Below are 15,000 nucleotides of genomic sequence, written 5' to 3' on the forward strand. Positions count from 1 at the left end.
GGAATGCAAGAAAGGGGGAAAGGCTGCGAGAGAGAGAGAGAGAGAGAGAGAGAGAGAGAGAGAGAGAAAGAGAGTAAAGAATGACGGTCGAGGAAGAAAGAAAGAAACAAGGAAGGAAGGAGAGAAGAAGAGAAGAGAAACCAGCGAAGCAGAAGAAGAAAGAAAGAAAGAAAGAAGGAATGAAGGAATGAGACACGATAAACAGGGAAGAGAAAGAAAGAAGGAAGAATGATCGTTGTCGTGAAAGAAGAAGAGAAAATGAGGAGAGAGAGAGAGAGAGAGAGAGAGAGAGAGAGAGAGAGAGAGAGAGAGAGAGAGAGAGAGAGAGAGAGAGAGAGAGAGAGAGAGAAGAGAAGGAGCGAGAACAGCACAAGATCCAAGGAAGGCGAAGGTAGAAGGACAAATACAAGACACAAAATGTAAAGGACGAGAGGAGAGAAGGAGAAATGAGAAGCGAAGAAAAGGAGAGACGATCATGAAAGGAGAGAAACAAAAAAAAAAAAGAGAGGAAAAAAACAAGGTAGAATTTAAAGAAAGAAGAATAAAAAAAGAGAAAAAAAAAGAGAGGAGAGGACTAAGGGAACCAGAAAAGCAAGAAAGGGGGTCATGGAGAAGGAGGAAGAAGAGGAGGAGGAGGAGGAGGAGGAGGAGGAGGAGGAGGAGGAGGAGGAGGAGGCATGAGGGCGTACCAGGAGGCTGAGTGTTATGCAAATTCCTTCCGGGGCCTCCCATTCCTAGGGCGTCAGTGTGTCATATATTTCAAAGAGGAGGTCACAGTTTTACCCAAGGGAGCCACGGAGGGAGGGAGGCAAACTTATGGACTGAAGGCGAAGAGGAGGAGGAAGAGAGGAGGAGGAGGAGGAGGAGGATGTAAGGAAGGAAGAGTTAGGAGGTAGGAAAAAGGGAAGCTTGTGAATTGTTTTAAAGATTATATTGAAAGGAAAAGTTATTCACTGTGTCTCGATGATTGACGTGCTTAATTGTGCCTACGAGAGAGAGAGAGAGAGAGAGAGAGAGAGAGAGAGAGAGAGAGAGAGAGAGAGAGAGAGAGAGAAATTGTCAAATCATCTTTTTAACGTATATGAATTTTTTTTACATTGTTTCCTTTTCTTATTGTGTGTGTGTGTGTGTGTGTGTGTGTGTGTGTGTGTGTGTGTGTGTGTGTGTGTGTGTGTGTAGCGCATAACGATGGGTCATTATTTATTTAAAGTGTAATTTTAGTGTAGGTTCCTTTGAATGCATTAATTTTCTTCCTCATGCAAGTTTATGTTATTATTTTTTTCCGTCTCTCATCCGGGAATTAACTTTTTTTTTTTTCACATATAATTTTCTTGGAGAATTTTGTGGAGTATATAATTCCTTTTTCGTCCTTAACATTCATGAAATACAAGAAGTAAATACAAGATGAGAATTGACGTTTTATTTTACTCATTTTTTACTTATTTTTCCTTCCCTCCTTCCATTTATTCTTCCTTTCATCCCTTGTTCTCAATTCAGCTCATATTTTTCCTTCTTCCTCCCCCTCTCCTAATCCTTGTCTTTTATATATATTTTCTGCTTTCTTTCCCTACTTTATTTCTCATGGCCCTTCCTAATCCTTTCCTTTGTTTTATATTTTCGTCTCTCTCCCTTTTACTTAATTCTTTTCTCTCCTTTCCAAATCCTAATTCTTTTTCATATCTTCTTCATTTTGCTCTACGTTAAGATATATAATTTTGAAACTCTTAAGAAACAGGTTATAGAAGGGGGAGTAGGAAGAGAGAGTTAATAAAGGAAGTAGCAGAGGAAGAGAATGGAGGGGTTGTTTGTGTGTGTGTGTGTGTGTGTGAGAGAGAGAGAGAGAGAGAGAGAGAGAGAGAGAGAGAGAGAGAGTCAGATTATTGGTTATTCAATAGTCTGGTATGTGGTTGGTGGCTTGTAGGAACTTGTTTTTTTGTTTGCTTAAATGTGTGTGTGTGTGTGTGTGTGTGTGTGTGTGTGTGTGTGTGTGTGTGTGTGTGTGTGTGTGGTCGGCTTTGTCAGTGCAGTACTGTATGTATACAGGTGGCAGGAAAACAAGTGGTATCAGTTGCTGCAGTGTATTATTTCGACACATGTGATAATGTCGGATGTCTTTTGTTGCAATGAAATATCGCATACTCATATCTACACCCCCTCTCCCCCCCTCCACACACACACACACACACACACACACACACAACGAGGCGCAGCGAGGGAATGTCCTTGCTCGCAAGGACATTCGCGCAGGCATATATTCGCGATGAGAGAGAGAGAGAGAGAGAGAGAGAGAGAGAGAGAGAGAGAGAGAGAGAGAGAGAGAGAGAGAGAGAGAGAGAGAGGGAGGCGGTGGGGACTCACTTCATGCCATAAGAGGAAAAGAGAACGAAAGAGAGAAAGAGATAGAAAGAAAGAGATTACATAAGAGACAGCAAATTTCTTATCCAATTCATTTCTCCTCCTCCTGCCTTCTACTCATCCTCAATTTCCTCTTCCATCTTCTCGTATTCCTCTCCTCCTCCTCCTCCTCCTCCTCCTCCTCCTCCTCCTCCTCCTCCTCCTCCTCCTCCTAATGCTCTGTCTCCATCCATCGCGGCTCATCCTCTTCTTTGCTTTAATCCTTCTTCCTCCTCGCTCCGCATCAGTCAATAATGGAAGGCGAGGAGAGCTATGCTGCCTCACGAATTTAGATTGTTACAGGAAAGAAGGACCCGGAATAGGACGACAAGAAGACGAGATAAACTGACGCACACACACACACACACACACACACACACACACACACACACACACACACACACACACACACACACACACACACAGGGAAGGAGTGTGTTGGACTTGTATAAGAGGAAGAGAGGGAGGAATTATCGGATGAATGTGTAAGAAAGGGAGAAAAAAAAAAAAAAGGAGAGAATAGATGGGTTTTTGATGGTGGTGGTGGTGGTGGTGGTGGTGGTGGTGGTTGTTGAATAAAAGGACAATATTTTTAAGATGGGGGATGATAATGAAGACGAAGAAGAGAGCAATGATAATGAGGAAAATGATAAGGCGAAACAGAATGGCGATATTGACACGAAGAGGAACAATTAAATGGAAAAAAAAATTATAACCAGTAAGACTATGGAGGATAAAAAAAAGAAGAGATGACAAAGAAAACGAAAAAGAACAAAATCACCAAGAAAAGAAAAAGAACTCAGACAAAATCAAAACAGGAAAACAAAAACGAGAGAAAAAAAATAAAGAACACACAAGAACAGCTGAAGGATGTGAGTGGAAGAGAATACGAAGAATTAATAACAGCAATAGCAGTAGGAGGAGGAGGAAAAAGAAGAAGGGAAGAGAAGAGGAGGAGGAGGAGGAGGAGGAGGAGGAGGAGGAGGAGGAGGCGGCAGGGGTCGGCTTACTGTGTGCAGGCTACTGTCCTCCCTTGAAACCTACACCTGCTCTCAAGGTCACTCGGGCGGGGCAGGTGTGTGTGTGTGTGTGTGTGTGTGTGTGTGTGTGTGTGTGTGTGTGTGTGTGTGTGTGGAAGGGGGGAAGGTGGATGGGACAGGTGCGGGGTGGGACAAGGCGGGGCGGGACGGCAGGTAAAGGTGACACGACAGAAAGAGCAAGTGTGCGAATTTGGAGCTGCCATATTGAGAGAGAGAGAGAGAGAGAGAGAGAGAGAGAATAAAGAAAGAAGTAGCTCACAGGAATCCAATTTAGCGGAAAGGAAAAATTAAAGTATCATTCTCTTTTATTTTTTATTTTCTTTCTCTCATTTTATTTTTTACGAGCAGAGAAGGAAAGGGAATGTTCGTATATGCAATGATAATGGCTGTAGTGTTGGAAGTTGGAATAGTAGAAGTAGTAGTAGTTGTAGTAGTAGTAGCAGTAGTAGTAGTAGTAATAGTAGTAGTAGTAGTAGTAGTAGTAGTAGTAGTAGTAGTAGTAGTAGTAGTAGTAGTAGTAGTAGTAGTAGTAGTAGTAGTAGTAGTAGTAGTAGTAGTAGTAGTAGTAGTAGTAGTAGTGCTGGTGGTGGTGGTAGTAATAGTATTAATAGTTAATAGCAGCAAGAACAAGAGAAAAGGGGAAAATAATAATGAAAATAATAATGGATGATGATTATAATGATAATAATAATAATAATAATAATAATAACAATAAATATGATGATAATTATGATAATAACGATAATAACAGTAACAGTAACGGTGTCGCTTAAAAACACATTCGATAAGTTTGAATTTAAACTTTAATTTGACTTAAATGAAATAAAAACATTCCAGAAAAAAAATTAAAATCTTTCGCCATTAACTTTCTTCCACTCTTAAAATACCAAAAAAAAAAAAGAAAATATTAGAAAACACGAAACAGAGAAAAGAACAATTAATATTCTTTGAAATGACGCACTATAAGGTAAAAAGAAGAAGAAAAAACACTTACATTATTAATAGAAGGATAACTTTGTGTAATCTATAAAAAGAGAGTGTATCGTGAATAATCTCCGCCTTTTAAACACTTCAGCCTGTCATTCTTACTCTCTCTGTGTGATAAAAGTGAACCGCAATGAAAGAACGCCACCACAATGCAAGTCTCACCTCAGTCACACCTTCCTTGCTCACTTGCTTGACCTCCCTGGCTGGTAATGGTGACGAGTGGGATGTGATTGCTACCAGACACTCTCAGGGCTCTCATTTACCTGGAATAAGAGAAAGGGACTTAATTAATTGGCTTATTCACAAGATACACTGACTATTGGTACTGATAATATGGCTACCCTCTACTCTTATTACTGCTGCTTCTACTACTACTACTACTACTACTACTACTACTACTACTACTACTACTACTACTACTACTACTACTACTACTACTACTACTACTGTTGCTGACTATTATCCATTATACTTCACTTTGCATTTTTTGGGTGTAATTTTCTTTCTGCGAGTAGTTTTTTTTTAATATTTTTTCTTTGTGCATGTGTGTGTGTGTGTGTGTGTGTGTGTGTGTGTGTGTGTGTGTGTGTGTGTGTGTGTGTACGTGCGTGTTTGCGAACGAGTCACGTCCAGGAATGAGTCACGAACACACGCACAAATGTTTGCATGATACGTGTGTGAAAGCAAGCACACACACACACACACACACACACACACACACACACACACACACACACACACACACACGTGTCTACACTTACATTAACATGGTGTGAAACTACCTGGTAACTCTATTCTCTCTCTCTCTCTCTCTCTCTCTCTCTCTCTCTCTCTCTCTCTCTCTCTCTCTCTCTCTCTCTCTCTCTCTTTCTCTCTCTCTCCTCCTCCTCCTCCTCCTCCTCCTCCTCCTTCTCTACTCCTCTTTTTTCCTCCTCCTCCTCCTCCTCCTCTACTCCCATATGGGATACTACAAGTGGATTTGCCATTAATCATACCAGCGAGATAGAGGAAGAAGAAAAAGAGGAGGAGGAGGAGGAGAAGAAGGAGAAGGAAAAACACAAGGAACACAAAAGGAAACAAACAGCAAGAAAACATTTTGAGCATTATAAGGGATTCTATTTTCTAGTAACCCACTCTAAATATGTACCTTAAAGCAAGACACGCATGGATAATGAAGATGAAGGCACCTCCCCACCTACCCCTCCTTCTTATGCGTTGCAGTGGCGAGCAGGATAAGAAATAGCGTCAAAAGTTGCAAGGAGATTCTTATGAGAGGAGAAGGAAGGAGGAGGAGGAAGACGAGGTGAATATTGCAGTGTTAGCAAAAGCCGGAGTAGTGACACTCAGAATCAGGTTTAAACATTCTGGAGGGCACGGTGGTTGGGTCCAAGGAATTGTCAGGCGTGTAGAACCAAATTTAGGTCGTGGGTGAAAGGAAGGAGTGAAGGAAGGAACTAATAGAAGGAGGCGTTTTTGTGGTCTCTTTAGTGGTGAAACGTTAAAGTGATGTGAAAAAAAAGATGTATTGAGGATATGACAGAGGGAATAAAAGGGATAAGGCTCGTGAAGTGAATGGAAATATACTCGTACGTGTGAAGATCATAAAGAAGATGGATTGTAGAAAGTGGGGGAAAAAAAAACTGAGCTAGATAAGAAAACAATGAGACTACGGAAAGCAGATTTGAGTGAATGATAGCCGTAAAATAAAAAAAAAATGTAACGTGACAAAAAAATTCGCTAGGTAGTAAATGAAGAGTAAATAATGGAATGTGCAAATAGAATGACATGAAATAAAAGAAAAGTGAAAGTATTTTTAAAACGAACATATTTTTCCTGCTTCCTTTTGCTTAATCATCTACATTTTCTTTCACGTGATGAGTACCTATCGTAGCGAGAGTCTAGAACATGTCAAAACCTCGTCATTCCTTCCTCAACAGTCATCTTTCTTCCCTGAATCTCACCGGAACAACAGCTAATCAATGAATCCCGCCTAGCAGTGCCCTTCCCTCCTCCCTCACCACAACACACAAGCTCGCATTCTCAAACACTTCTCTGCCTCACCTCCATTATTTCAAGTCTTTATTTAAATTTATATATACGGGATTTTTAAGGTGTTTTATGGTTCTAGAGGCAGTGACAAGATTTCTCATTATTAACTGGAAAAACACTCATGAAAACCCACCTAACCGTCTCTGTGGCCCTTGAAAAAAGTTGTGGTGAAAGAGCAAAGCGTGAAAACCGGACCACATTCCTTGCTACACCACCACCACCACCACCACTAACTAGAAAATAAACGTAAAAAATGCATACATAAAAAAAAGCATCACGATAATCACGCCTAACGGCCGCCGGGGAGCGACAGGCGCCAAGTCATCCCCGCGTTGCCGCAGTTATCATAGCGCGCCAGCTCCACACTTCCGCACGGAAATGATGACCTTTGACTGGTCCAGACACGTTGCATCGTACGTCTGCCAGCCCCGCCGTCCCTCTTCGCTCGCCGGAAGTAGAGTATCGTACCGGACACGATTCACTTGCTGGGGTGTCCTTTAATTGCTGGGTTTTATGGTGGGGGGAAGGGAAAGAGAGAGAGAGAGAGAGAGAGAGAGAGAGAGAGAGAGAGAGAGAGAGAGAGAGAGAGAGAGAGAGGAGCTTTAAGAACGAAGTCATTTGGTATTGTTAGTGTGAAATATATTAAGTGATGGCCTTTACTTTCAATACGAGATAACGAAGGATTGATTGAAATTAGGCAACGTGGGACACAAAATTGAAAATATCTTAATTCCGCCTTGAGAGGTGGAACTGTCACGCACACATTGTCTTTATTTCTTTGTGTGTATATTTTGCTCACTCATTCATTGGTCCTTTTGTTTTATTAATTTTATTCACTTTCTCTTGGATTATTTTGGGTATAAGTCGATATGTAGCCAATGCAAGTACAAAATATATATCCTCCTCTAGTTGTCATTGAAAACAAAAAAAAGCAACTTAACTCCTTCCGTACCGTGCCGCATTTCCAAAGTCATTCTGCTTAGTACCTGGTGATTTTATACAGCTTCAGAAACTCATGTGAGGGATTAAAATAGTGAAGATTGGGGCCATTCATCTTCTCACTTCCATAGGCCTTTTGCTCTTGTCAATAAACTGGTCTAATGGTGCATAAATCTCAAGGTAAGAATGTGTCCCAGTACTGAAAGGATTAAAGAAGTCAGAAGAACAATAACCGATGTAGCTCCAGCGATGCCTCTTCCGAGTCTGATCACTTCACGAGGAATAGCAACATTAAGGAACACTCGCTGCTAACCACACAACACACACTCTGCACGCGAATGGACACACGAACCAGACCGCATCATTAACCCCTTCAATACTGGAGCGCATTTTCATCATGAAATTTTAGTGTGATTAGGCGATTTTGTTTACATTATGAAGGATCTATAGAGGTTAGAGAATTAATGGCCACAGTCTTCACTATTTTAATCCCCACATAAGTTTTTGAAGCTGTATAAAATCGCCAAATAGTAAGCAGAATGAATATGAAAGCGCGTCCTGGTATTGAAGGGTTAAAGTATTCGCTTGTAACACTTGTATGTCAATTGTCACGATGATGTGTCTGTTTCTGAAGGAGTCTGCTGCAAACTGTATGTACTCTGTCTGCTCTGAAAACTAGACACGAACCAGACCGTATCGCAAAAGTATTAGACTCCACATAATATTCGCTTCTAGCACTCCTATGTCAGTTATCACGATGGTGTGTGTGTTTCTGAAGGAGTCTGCTACTAACTATACGCTGTGTGCCCTCAAAGCTAGACACGAACCAGACCGTATCATAAAAGTATCGGACTCCACGTATCTTCGTTTATAACACTCCTACACCATCTGATGATGTGTGTCTGGCTCGTATTCTCAAACACTTCAGTGCTTCACCTCTGCTATTTCAAAAGGCTTTATCTAAGCTCACACTAGTTTTACAAGATGTTTTTAGGGTTCTAGAGACAAACTGACAAGATTTTACATCATTAACTGGAGAAACACTCTTGAAAACCCCGCTAACCATCCCTGTGCCCTTGGAAAATAGTCGTAGGGAAAGAGCAAATCATTTCTAAGTACGGAATCTGTCGCTAGTTAGTATACACGGTCTGATCTGAAGGCTAGGCAGCATCATAAAGCTATCAGCCATTAATAAATCCTCCTGAACGTTCCTATACCAGCTGTGATGATGCGATACCTGTGTTATCCCAAGCGAGTTCTGTACATCGCAGCGAAAGGTGATGTATTGCAAGTACCTATGTGTATTTTGTCCTCTATGAATATTCTGGGTTTAAAGTTACACACATGCATGCACTTCTGAGTATATAATGCTGTCACTATGTAGGCAAAAAGAAATTATATTGTATTTTGTTTTCCTTCATGTAATTTTAGAATGATGTTAAATTAGTGCATATTATTTACCAGCTTGCGTGAGAAAGAGAGTTGAAGTGTTAAAGTTTCACACACGAACGTTCTTAAAAAGGATGTAATGTTATCGCTGCGTTTGCATAAAAAAAGATGGAATGATATTGTAATCTCTTAATGTAATTTGAGAATACTGTTAAACTTGTCCATTTTGCAACCTGAGAGAATGCAGCAACTTTACACACGGACGTGCTTGTGAGAATACATTGTTATCGCTACACGAAAAAAAAAAAAATATATATATATACATTGTAATTTTTCTTATAGTTTTGGAGTATATTCAGACAATTGCATACTTTTGTAATATCAGAGAGAGAGAGAGAGAGAGAGAGAGAGAGAGAGAGAGAGAGAGAGAGAGAATTATTGTTCGGTAGTGTTTTATTGTTTTATCTCTTTACTGTTTATGTGTAGTGGCAGGAAAAGTGTGTGTGCGTGCGTGCGTGTGTGTGTGTGTGTGTGTGTGTGTGTGTGTGTGTGTGTGTGTGTGTGTGTGTGTGTGTGAGTACGCGTCACGTCTGTCTGTCTGTCTGTCCGTTTGTCATTTAGGGTTGAGGGTTACGACAAACAGTAGGAAGTAAACTCAAGGAGAAGAGGAAGAAGGCCGGAAAGGGAAGCAAGAGGAGGAGGAGAAGGAGGAGGAGGAGGAGGAGGAGGAGGAGGAGGAGGAGGAGGAAGAACAAGGGTGTGAATATCCCGTGTGTCTTGGTAACGGGGAATTGTGGGTAACCGCAGAGGAGGGACGATGACCACCTGGATAATCCCCCCCTCCTCCTCCTCCTCCTCCTCCTCCTCCTCCTCCTCCTCCTCGCCTCGTGCTTCCCCCTTTCATCAACTTCTCATTGTCCCCTTCCTTCCCCCTCCTCATCTTCCGTCTTCCTCCGATGCCTCCTGACTTCCTCCTCTTCCTCTTCCTTTTCCTCTTCCTAATTCATATAATCCTCTTCTTTGCGCTTCCTCCTCTTCCTCTTTAGTTGTTTTTACCTCCTTGACCCCCCCTCTTCTCTCTCTCTCTCTCTCTCTCTCTCTCTCTCTCTCTCTCTCTCTCTCTCTCTCTCTCTCTCTCTCTCTTTATTCTATCCTGTGTGCGTTTTCTTTTTGTTATTTTTTTCATTTACAACTTATTAACTTATTCAGACTATTAACTCTTTCATTGAATTAAGAGTGTCATTTACATATTTGCATCACTGTTTATTTTTTTCCGTGTTCGTGTTCGTGTGTGTGTGTGTGTGTGTGTGTGTGTGTGTGTGTGTGTGTATCTAAGTTTCTTTCTCTTTCTGTCTCTGTCTTTCTGTCTATTTGTCTGTCAGTCTGTGTGGCTGTCTCTGTTTCTGTCTGTCTGTTTCTGTCTCTCTCTGTTTCTGTCTGTCTCTGTCTGTCTGTCTGTCTCTGTCTCTCGCTCTCTTTCTATCTGTCTGTCTGTCTGTCTGTCTGTCTGTCTGTCTGTCTGTCTGTCTGTCTGTCTGTCTCTCTCTCTCTCTCTCTCTCTCTCTCTCTCTCTCTCTCTCTCTCTCTCTCTCTCTCTCTCGTCAGTGCCACCCACTCTTCCATCTTCCCCAAAACAATATTTTCTCACTTTTTCTCGCTCACAAATTGGTATCTCTGTATTTTTTCCCCTGTACCAGCCATTACCTTTCTGCCCGCCTCCACTTTTCTTTGTTTCCCCTTCACTAAACCACAATTCCTAACCACTAAATGGCCCGCGGAACTATTCGTCTCTGTGGAATGGAGGAAAAAATGTGAAAGGCGAAAAGAATTGCTCTCCATATGTACTCTTATTTTTTTTCCTCCTTTTTTTTCTATTTTGGTTTCTTGAGTGATTTTTTTTTTTTATTTCCTTTTTCTTTTTTTTTCAAGTATGTATTATCATTTTTTTTTTTTTTTTGTCCTTGGTGCCTTTGGTTAATGTAGATGTTATTGGTTTATGTGTTTTTTCCCATTTGTTTGTCCATTTTCTATTTATTTTTGTTGTTGTTGTCTTTAACGTGTACAAAACCAAAGTCACACCTACGATTTTTTGTCTTTGTTTTGTGTAATATTTTTTTTATCTCTCGTCTGTTTCAGTTCTCACTTTCCTTCAATTTTTGTTTTAATTTATCCATTTTCCTATTTATTTTTGTTGTTGTTGTCTTTAACGTGTACAAAACCAAGTCACACCTACGATTTTTTTTTCTTTTATGTGCAATATTTTTTTTTTATCTTTCATCTGTTCCAGTTCTCATTTTCCTTCTATTTTTATTTTAACTTTGAATTATTTGTTTTTACTCCCACTTCTGTTAATTACTCCATGAGAAAAAAAAAAAGACAGTTTCTCTTTTTCTGTATATCAAGAGGGGCCATTTCCTTCACTTTCGCTCCATTAATTCTGCTCCATCTCATCTCTTCCTTTAGATTCTAGAACGTGCGGAAGACGAAAGGTGAGACATTCATTATATCAGGTAATTTATCTGCTTATATGGAGGTTTAGTACTTCCGTGACCCTTTCTTCACTTTATATCAATCGTATCTTTAACCTTTTCTTCTTCCTTTCAATGTGTAGGAAGGGAAGAAAAGGTAATCGTCATTCACATCACCTGTAAAAATAGAAAAATGAAAAAAAATATATATCTTCTTGTCAGGTTATCATATTTTCCACAATTTAAATCCAGTTGATCTGTTTTTTGTTTCCCTAAGGAGGTGTGGATAAGAAGGCGATCATTATTTACTATCCATCATTTGGAGCTCCGTCGCCTCTATAGAAATAACTCATTTATTCTCGTGAGGGATTGTTGTTTCCGCTTTAAATCTTTTCTTTCTCTTTCAATTTCCTTCCGACATGTGGCAAAGTGGAGCAGGTGCGATTCCTCATATCAGCTATATTACCAGTACATTCAAGTCTAGCATGGCCGAGATGGGTTACTGCTCGCTCTTACGTCAAAATCCACTCTGGTTTCAAATATTTCTTTTCTCTTTTAACTTTCAGAAAAGGAAAAAGTAAGGTGGCCATTATATTTATCGCCTGTTTCATCCATCACCTGTATAAAACACCAGTATTTTCCTCAGAGGTAATTCTTTCTCCTTTAAATCTACCTACCTTGCCTCTTTCCTTTCCCTTCTCTCGTGCAGGAAAGGAGAGGCAAGATAATGACGATCTATGACACGTGGTCCATCTGTCTTAACAAAGTAGTATAGTATTTCCTGTGATAGATTATTTTGTTCATCCTTCAGAGCTCATGCTATTTTTTTTCCTTTAAACTTGCGGGAAAGGAAAGGTAAGATGGTCACTGTCTGTATCACTTGTTTCATCTATCACGTGTGCACTTGTCTAATAGTTTCGTGACTGGTATGTTTCGTTGTAAGTTTTCTCCATCTTTTCGTTTTGGTCAGAACATGTGGAAGGGAAAGGAGAGGAGTCACTAATGCTTGTATAATGAGAGCGATGATTACTTTCCATTTGTCTTTTATTAGTTATCTATAGAAATAAATACGTGTTGTTTAGTGATAGGTTATGTCTCGCCTTATAACCCATTCCATCTCTTTTCCCAATCCCTATAACGTATTAAAAAGAAAAGGAGAGGTAGTCATTATTCATACCATTTTTTACGTGTCAAGGAGCCTGGCCACACACACACACACACACACACACACACACACACACACACACACACACACACACACACACACACACACACACACACACACACACACACACAAATCCTACTGAAAAAGTTGATTGCAGAAAGAGATTAAAAGAAAGATAATGATGGAAGAGATGAAAATTAAGATAAAGGAATTAGAAAAGTTGATTATAGAAAGAAATTTTTAAAAGTTATCAAAATGAAAGAAAAAATGATAAATAAAGATGACACCACGAACACTCCATATAGAAAAAAAAAGGACGAAAAAGACAGAAAACAACAGACAAAAGGGTGAGAGAGAGAGAGAGAGAGAGAGAGAGAGAGAGAGAGAGAGAGAGAGAGAGAGAGAGAGAGAGAGAGAGAGAGAGAGAGAGGAAAAAAAGTAAACAAAAAAAATGAACACAGGAATGAGAAGAGAGAGAAAAAGGCGAAGAAACATGACGAAAACGAAAGAAGGGAGGAAGAAGAGAATGTAGGAAAAAGAAGAAGAAGGAGAAGGAGAAGGAAGAAAGAAAGAGAAGAAGGAGGAGAACCGCAAATCTATCACATCACACCCCATTGCAAACCTTTTCCCTTTTCTCAACATCCACAAGAAGAAAAGAAAAAGAAAGAGAAAAAGACAGAGACAGACAGAGAAAGGTGTGCGCGTCATCCTTGTCACCTGTCCCACTAATTACAGACAGAGAGAGACACAGCCCGTCCCGTCATCTGTTCCTGAACCACCACGACGTGTCCAAGAAGACGTGACGGGACCTGATTTATTCTCACCTGTAATTGTGTGAACGGTACGGCTGACAGGTGGACGAACGAGTGGAGGAGAGGAGAGGACCACTGCTGAGAATATAGTGGAGGAGGTGCAGGAGGTGGTGGTCTGAAGGAAGCAGATGGGAAATGATGATAATGGAGAGAACGAGGATGTGGTGGTGATGGAGTTGATGGTAGTGATGGTAATGGTAGGTGAGAGTAAGGATGAAAGGATGGAGGAGCACTGGGAATAGGAAGAATAAGGAGGATTGAGAGGAGAGTATGCAAAGTGAGGAGGAAGGGAAGGAAGGGGAAAAAATGGTAAGGAAAAAGACGAGGTAAAAGAAATGGAAAGAAAAGAAATAGAGAGATAGAGTGAGGGAAAGGGAAAGAGAGAGAGAGAGAGGGGGGGGGCGGAAAGAGGAGAGGGGATAGGAAGAATAAAAGATAGAGGAGGAAGAAGAAGACAAAAAAAAGAGAGGTACAAAAAATGCGAGAAAATGAAACCGAAAGAAAAGAAAGAAAGAGTGCGAAGGGGAAGAAGAGGAGGAGGAGGAGGAGGAGGAGGAGGAGGAGGAGGAGGAGGAGGAGGAAGAGGAGGAGGAAGGTGATAAATGTGAAGAAAAAGCAGGAAAAGAAAGACGAGAAAAAGCAACAGATAAAAAGGAAGAGAGAGAGAAGAAAAAGTAAAAAAAAAAACATTTGGAACAGAGAAATTAGAAAAGGAAGGAAGAAGAGAAAGTAGGAAGAAAAGAAGAAGAAGAGGAGGAGGAGGAGGAGGCGGAGGAAGTAGAGGGTAAACCGTACAAATTCTTTAACGCAGGTAGTGAAGAAAATTAGTTGAAAAAAAAGTTTGTTTTGACACAGTAACAACGAGAACACCATTAACTGGACCGGAAGTAAGTGAGCGCACGAGTGGAGTAGAAGATGACGCAGAAAAAGGAAGAGGAAGAGGAAGAGGAAGAGGAGGAGGAGGAGGAGGAGGAGGAGGAAGGAATAGGTGGAGTGAGAGGGAAAAGAAGAGGAAGAGAGGCCGAAGAAATGGTGATTGTAAGGACAGAAGAGGAGGAAGAGGAGGGGATAAATGGAGGTGGAGGATGTAGATAGAAAATTAAGGGAGGTGGAAAGGAAGGAAGAACGAAGAAAAAGAGGATTAGAATAAAGGAACAGTGAAAAATGGAGGAGTGGAAGGGAAGAAGAAGAACAGAAAGGCGAACAAGGAAGAAGGAAGGGAAGATAGAAAGCAGTGGGAAAGAGAGAAAGAGAAGGTGAAAAGAAACAGAAAAAATAGAGAAAGAAAATGTGATGGTGGTGGAAGTGGGGTGTGGCGTGGTGTAGTGTTATGTAGTGTGGGTGTACAAGACACTCTCTCTCTCTCTCTCTCTCTCTCTCTCTCTCTCTCTCTCTCTCTCTCTCTCTCTCTCTCTCTCTCTCTCTCTCTCTCTCTCTCTCTCTCTCTCTCTGACCCTCCCTCCCTCCCTCTCCCTCATTGAAGCACTTTCTTAAAACTCTCATAAACTAAATCCATTTTTTTTACCCCTTTGTCTGTCTATTGATCCCAGAAAATCACTCCGCCTCACCTGCCTTACCTGTCTCACCTGAAATAACATGCAGTGAATAGGGAATTAATCTCTATAGCGTTTATATTTACAGACGTGTATTTCTCGGTCCCGGTTGAGCTGCGGTGGGTGGGTTAAAAATACAACACGGCGCTTCTAATCAGGGTGTGTTTATCGCGAAGTTGGCCGGGGAAAAACTAGCGTGATTAG

At 40.8% G+C, this 15,000-nt stretch overlaps 2 protein-coding genes across 6 annotated transcripts in view; one reads left to right on the plus strand and one right to left on the minus strand.

The window, feature by feature from the left end:
- Positions 1-15,000, minus strand: part of LOC123519931 — a 178,442-nt gene that overhangs the window by 29,740 nt on the left and 133,702 nt on the right. For 2 of the 4 annotated variants that reach the window (XM_045281649.1, XM_045281647.1), the window contains exon 2: positions 4,584-4,684. The exons of the other annotated variants lie outside the window; for them this stretch is intronic. The gene's annotated coding sequence lies outside the window, so the exon portion shown is untranslated. The remainder of the gene's footprint in view (positions 1-4,583; positions 4,685-15,000) is intronic. 4 annotated transcript variants of the gene reach the window in all.
- Positions 1-15,000, plus strand: part of LOC123519932 — a 151,210-nt gene that overhangs the window by 29,193 nt on the left and 107,017 nt on the right. The gene's annotated exons all lie outside the window — the stretch shown is intronic.

This window comes from Portunus trituberculatus, chromosome 46, assembly GCF_017591435.1.
Source record: "Portunus trituberculatus isolate SZX2019 chromosome 46, ASM1759143v1, whole genome shotgun sequence".
Taxonomy (NCBI): domain Eukaryota; kingdom Metazoa; phylum Arthropoda; class Malacostraca; order Decapoda; family Portunidae; genus Portunus; species Portunus trituberculatus.